This window comes from Callithrix jacchus, chromosome 15 (genome assembly GCF_049354715.1).
Source record: "Callithrix jacchus isolate 240 chromosome 15, calJac240_pri, whole genome shotgun sequence".
In the NCBI taxonomy this organism is placed as follows: domain Eukaryota; kingdom Metazoa; phylum Chordata; class Mammalia; order Primates; family Cebidae; genus Callithrix; species Callithrix jacchus.
The window spans coordinates 5714708-5721534 of NC_133516.1; the positions used below are offsets into that span (position 1 = coordinate 5714708).

At 53.9% G+C, this 6827-nt stretch overlaps 1 pseudogene; it reads right to left on the bottom strand.

Moving 5' to 3' along the window:
* Positions 1-522: 522 nt before the first annotated feature.
* LOC128931162 (glutathione hydrolase 6-like) lies at positions 523-6445 on the bottom strand (annotated as a pseudogene).
* Positions 6446-6827: the final 382 nt, after the last annotated feature.

Genomic DNA, 6827 nt, shown 5'->3' on the forward strand with positions numbered 1-6827 from the left:
GCTAAGTTTTTAATATTTTTAGTAGAGATGGGGTTTTGCCATATTGCCCAGGCTGGTCTCAAACTCCTAGCCTCAGGTGATCCACCTGCATAGGCCTCCCAAAGTGCTGTGATTACAGTCATGAGCCACCGTACCCAGCCATTATTATTATTATTATTATTTCAAAAGACAGGGTCTCACTATGTTTTCCAGGCTGGAGTGCAATGGTGTAATTCTAGCTTCCTGCAGCCTTGAACTCCCGGCTCAAGCAAGCTTCCTGCCTCAGCCTCCCAGGTAGCTGGGACAACAGGCATCTGCCACCACACCTGGCAAGTTTAAAACTTTTTGGTACAGACAAGCTCTTTCTATGCTGTCTAGGCTGGTTTCAAACTCCTGGCCTCAAGGAATCTTCCTGCCTTGACCACCCAAAGTGCTTGAGATGACAGGTGTGAGCTGGGGTACGCTCCATTGCCGCTGGGTCTGCTCTACTCCTGCCCCAGGCTTCAGATAACTCTGCCTTGTGCCAGACCCACCCCAATCCTGTTAGATCCCCTGGTAGAAGCAGCAGCCATGGGGGACATGGGAGACATGCACATGCTCTGTGTAGGCTGCCACCTGCAGCAGGATCCCTTGACCACAAGTGCTGGGCTGCTCTGTTGGTTCTTGCTGGCCCTGGTGCTGGTGCTGGGCCTGGGTTTGGGGCTCTGCCAAATGGCTGAGTATGGTGTGAGTCATGGCTCTGGCCATATCAGGGGTCCCTGAAGCCACTAACCCCAATACATTGGCCTCTGTGTCATCCAGGCTGCCCCAGAGGATGAGGGGGCAGGCCCAGGCACTAGCAGTAGACTTGGCCATCGTGTTGCTGAGCAGAACCCCCGTGCCTGGGAACAGGTATGCAGAACCAAGGGAGCCATTGAGCGAGGAGGTGAGAAGGAACACAGAGCCGCTGCTGTCCATGGTGGCCAGGGTGCTGCTCTTGAGGCTCAACAGCAGTTTGCAAGACTGGTGGGCAGGGGTCAGGGCTGGGTGCCCCAGACCCTAGGACTGCCTCCAGCAGTGCCAGCAGCTCTGGGCCAGCTGAGGGACTGGGGGTGGTGAACAGGATGCCCTGGGCCATGGGTAGCTGCTGCGCTGGTTCCAAAGTGGGCCTGGGCCCAGCCAAGGGCACCTCCACCCCCAGGTCTCCTGCCAGCAGACTCAGTAGTGAGTCCCTGGCAAGGTCTGAGGTGGGAGCGAGGGCTGCCCTGTGAAGCACATCTGCCAGCTGTGGGTTGGTGGCTCAGGCTCCAGCGCCCAGGGGCATCCCATCAGGATGGCAAAGCAGTGGACAGAGACCTGTGCCCTGAGCTGCCAGGGCCCTTGCCAGGGGCTTGTCCACCAGGAAGCCCTCCTGAGCCAGTGTGGTAGGACCGACTAGCAGGCGTGGCCAGGGCAGGCAGCCAAAGCATGTGTGCAGCAGGTACAGGGTGGGCAGAGCTGCAAGCAATGGCACTCCAGGGGCCAGGGGTCAGGATCTGTGCTGGGCCTGATGTCAGGGCCATGGAACTGCCCGAGGAGCTATTGTGGAAGAGAACCCAAAACATGGCACATGCAGGAGACAGAGGGGTCACTCAGCAGGTGTGGGTCAAGGGCTGCTGACTTGTTTCAGTCAAGATCCCTTGACTGAGTCTGGGATCAGGAGTTACTGACCATGCCTGAGGTCAAGGTGACACAGACCTGGCTCAAGGGATGGGGACTGCTGCCCAAACTCTGGGTCCTGCTCATCGAGAAGCCTTGAGGTCAGGGCTACTGACTCTGTGAGGCCCATGTCACTGATCAGGCTGGGCACTGGGATTGCGATCCGGGATCCGGGGTCACTGACCTAGCCCCATGGCATGAGGATGCACCACTGCCAGGCACAAAGCGGCTCCCATGCCGGCATCCACAAAGTTGCCCCCAGCAACAAGCAGCTCTCGGCCTAGGTGGGAGCACATGGCTGCAGCAAGGAAGGGACTGTAATACAGCAGGAGGGACTGGGCCCAGTGACCCCTGACCCTCCCTCCCCCAAGCCGCTGCCAGCATGACTGACCTGCAGGGTTGATGATGGCACCGTGATGGTAAATGCCAGGGCCATGGGAGTGTCTGCTGGGTGGAGGGACCATGGAGCCCAGGCTTCCTGTCGGGCTGCCTTGATGCTGGAGCTGCCACATGGCCAGGAAGCATCCCACAGCCAGCAGCAGCAGGGCGGCCGCTAGACAGGTCCAGGTTCCAGGCAGCCCACCAGCCTTGTTCCTGCAGAGGGGTGTCCTGAGCTGTGGCTGGGACAGAGGGATGCCGAGGAACCCTGAGAGTCCCCAGGGAATGTTTTCCAGAGGGTTTGATTTAGCGCTGGGCATGGTGGCTCACACCTGTAATCCTAGCACTTTGGGTGGCTGAAACGGGCAGATCATGAGGTCAGGAGATTGAGACCATCCATTTTGGCTAACATGGTGAAACCCCGTCTCTACTAAAAATACAAAAACATTAGCTGGGCACGGTGGCATGTACCTGTAGTCCCACCTACTTGGGAAGCTGAGGCAGGAGAATTGCTTGAACACAGGAGGTGGAGGTTGCAGTGAGTGGAGATCGCACCACTGCATTCCAGCCTGGGCAACAGAATGAGACTCCGTTTAAAAAAACAAAAAACGGTTTGATTTAGCAAGAGGAGTACAAGTCTGCCAAGGAGAAAAGGGCTTCTTCACGTGGGCACAGCTTGGGCAAAGACATGGAGCTGTGAAAGGATGGGGAAACTGAGGCTAGCTAGGGTAGGAGCCTCTGGAGGGGAGACTGGAAAGGCAGAGTTGAATCAGGTGGGAGGAAGGCCCAATGGGGTGTGGCAGGTGGGAGAGAAGGGGCTGGAGGCAGGTGCTGCCAGATGTAGCCAGGCCCCAACCTGCCCAGCAGGTGCCTCCTGTACCAGGGCTTGGGGGCTGGGGACTTTTGATAGAGCAGCAGATGATACCAAGCAGAGGCTGGCTTGGTACCAATGTCTTTCCAGATGCACAGACCTGTGACTGGGTCAAGCCAAGTCTGGGGCTGCAGCCTACATTTTCCCCAAGTTGATGGGACAGTGCCTGGAGCTAAGCACAGCATGGAGTCACCTGGTCCCCCTGAGGGGCTCCAGAGGGAGGGACTTGCAAACCTTAAGCCTGGGAAGGCTGGTCCCCAGACCCCTCCCTTACTTACCCAGAAGAGTCCTGAGGCCTCCAGGGGTTGGGAACCAGTGCCTCTGATGTCTCCTCTTTCTCTTCCTCTTCTTCCTCCTCTGACTCCAGGCTTGGCTCCCAGAGCAACAGCTTCTGATAGACTATGGGCTCTGTTGTCCCCTCCCTGGCCCCCAGTGCTTGCCCCAGCCCTCCTGCCTGCCAGCCTTCCTGGCCATGTCTCAGAGGCCCTGCCCAATCCTGGCAGGTGGGAGGTGGCAGCAACCTTGGGGAAGGGTAGGGTGGAATCCAGAACAGGTCTAGGCAGGGCACAGGGCCAAGGAGCCTGCATGTGAGCCTGCCCCATTACAAGGCCCGAGGAGTTTTCCTAACATGGCTTCCAGTGTGACTGCCTGTAAGGGATTGCAGCTCAGTGAGGAGGAGCCCATCCCTAAGGCCACAACCTTGACACTCAGGCACCTGCTGGACACCCCCTTTCCCCTTGGGGGTATGTAGCCCATGGACCCCACCCAGGACTCTAGTCTAGAAACTGTGGACTTGAATTAGAGCTACAGTTGCATGGTGACTTGGGTCGGGGGTCCCACATGCTTGGGTCAGCATGTGACTAGGTTCTGGCGTTGGGGTATCTGGTTTCTGACCAGAGTCAAGGCTCAGCCTGTGGCTACTCTGGGTCTGGGTTTCTCTGGGGAGGAACTTGGTTCATAAGAGAACTCCCGGCGTGTTATGTGACTCTGGTTCAGGAGGCCGCAGCCTGGAAACCAAGCATTGCCAAGTTCATTCTGGAATTCCCATCAAGGACCTGTTGCAAAACAGCGCTACTTGTAATGCCTCCAATTAGAAAGCGTCAAACATCCGTGATCGGTAGAATGAGTGATGTAAGTCACAGTGGACCATTCTGCAGCAATGAGAACGTGCAATCTACAATTATATGCAAATAACATACACAGGTCTGACAAACGTAAGGACGAGGGAAACCAGCCAGGCCTGAGACAGCACATGCAATATGCTTTCATTTACATAAAGTATACAAACAGGCAAAACGAGTCTGCCCTTAAGAAGTAGGGATGAGAGGGCTTCTGGGATGCTGGAGATGTTCTTTCTCTTTTTTTGAGACAGTTTTCATTTTTGTTGCCCAGGCTGGAGTGCAATGGTACAATCTCAGCTCACTGCAACCTCTACCTCCCAGGTACACAAGCAATTCTCTTGCCTCAGCCTCCTGAGTAGCTGGGATTGCAGGTGTGCACCACCACGCCTGGCTACTTTTTTGTATTTTTAGTAGAGACAGCACTTCACCATGTTGGCCAGGCTGGTCTCGAACTCCTGACCTCAGGTGATCCACCTGCCTCAGCCTCCCAACGTTCTGGGATTCCAGGTGTGAGACACCTCACCCAGTCAAAATGTTGTTTCTTCATCTGAGCATTGGTTACAGGACTGTCCTGAGTGTGAAAATGTGTCAAGCTGGGCACTGATGACATGTACTTTTCTATATGAATATTGTCTTTCAATAAAAAAGTAAAAATGAAAAAGCTGAAGTATTTTCTACATTAAAACAACAGCCATACAAATCATCCTTCAAATCATCCATCATCTCATCTGGCCCTCCAGCTACTTCCCTTTCTCGAGGTCTCTTCACAAGCAAGTACGGAGGTTTTTAAAGTTCATCACAATCACCTGGGGAGCCTGTGAAGTCAGATCCCTGGGCTCCACTCCCAGAAAGTCTGGCTCCAGCTGGACGTGATTTCCTCACTGCCACAGTCCTGGGACCATGCCTTCAGTCTCAAAACAAACTCAGTTTCACCTGCTGTCTTCTCTCTCTCCCGTTTCTTCCCTTAGCTGGCGTCTGTCTTTAATTCCCCAGAGAAACCTTTGGCTTCCCTTTTTTTTTCTTGGATCAATAAAAAAACCAACCAGTCAGAGCAGCCTAGGGTTACTACCTTCTAATTTTGCCAATGGTGGGAGGGTCGGAATCAAAATGACCATTGGATTATTTTATGACATTTTATATTATGATGTCATAAAATAATTTGGTTTCACTTTCTGTTAACACAATGTAAGAAAGTTAGAAACTCAGAATGAAGGCCAGTCCTTTCTTTTTAAGAAAAGGCATCTGAGAACGTTAGGGGTCTGTGCTGCCCCATCTCCTGCCCCAGCCTCAGCCCCCTTTTGTCCAGCAGGCAGCATTATTTCCAGCTCCACCATGCCCAGCCAATGTTCCTCTGCTCCTACAGCTAGGGCCTGATGAGCTCTTTTGGACGAGACCTCCACTGGCTGGGTGTGAGGCACATTTCCCAGTATGGCCTTTCCCATTTCAGGGCTCAGGGCTCAGGGTAGTGGTGGAGGTTGGCATTTGTTTTAGGAGGCCTGGGTCTACTCCTGTGTCAGCTAATAACTGAATATATAACTGCAGGCAAGACATTTAACCTCTAGGCATCTTCAGTCCATTTCTGTGAAATGGGATAACAATATTCATCCTCCTGGGGTTTTTTAGAGGATTCACAAGAAAATGCATTTAAAGCATTTAGACCAGTGCTTATGACAGAACAGTCCCTCAAGAACATGGGTTCCGTTCTCTGTTCTGTAAGCCTCAGTCTCCCCAGTGATTATTATGGATAATACACACACACACACACACACACACACACACACACACACACACACACTGGCTTGAAGTCTGAAGTGTAAGACTGTAGATTCATTAATTTCTTCATTCATTCCCTCATTCATCCTCTTATCCTAATTGTTCTCAACCTTAGCTGCACATTAGTATTACCTGGCAAGCTTTACAAAATTCAATGACCGGCCGGGTGAGGTGGCTCACGCCTGTAATCCCAGCACTTCCGGAGGCTGAAGCAGGTGGATCACAAAGTCAGGAGTTTGAAACCAGCCTGGCCTGCATGGTGAACCCCATCTCTACTAAAAATACAAAAATTAGCTGGGCGTGGTGGAGGGCATCTATAGTTCCAGGAACTCAGGAGGCTGAGGCAGGAGAATCGCTTGAAGCCCGGAGGCAGAGGTTGCAGTGAGCTGAGATTGAGCCACTGCACTTGGCTCCATGCAGCCTGCAGTCCCAACCCTTGCCCCCCTCACCCATCATGGAGCCCAGCCCCAAGGGCCCAGCTGCCTCCCACCCGCTGCCATCCACGAGGACTGGTTCCAAGGGAACTGCAGCCTGTGGCTCAGCCAGGCCTTGTTGCTGCAGCTGCAGCAGCTGCTCCAAACTCAATGCACATGCTCCCAGGAAATCCTCACCTGCAGCCAGGCGTATGGCCACGTGCTGGTGTCATGCGTGTCATCCAATGCACAGAGGGGGATGAGTTCTCCCCCTCGGAGCTGATCGCCCACCTGCCTCTCTGCAGCTGCCCCCTCCCACCCCCAACAGGTGCTGACCATCCAGGTCCTGTGCGAGGTGGTGAAACACACCGCTCCGTGGAGTCCGTGGTCAAGTGTGAGATCGTCGAAGATGTCATCCAAGTCCCCAAAAAGTTCCTGCTGGGCATGGCTGTTGGCTAGTCTAGCTTGAAGCTGACCATGTGGGTGACAGTTTTGAGTTCATGAAACAGAATCAGGAGGCCTTCCATGCGACCATCACCGACTCCTCAGACTCATGGGCCCAGCAAAAGTCTCCCCAGGGAGTCTTATACCCAGGTCATGAAGATGGCCCTCAAT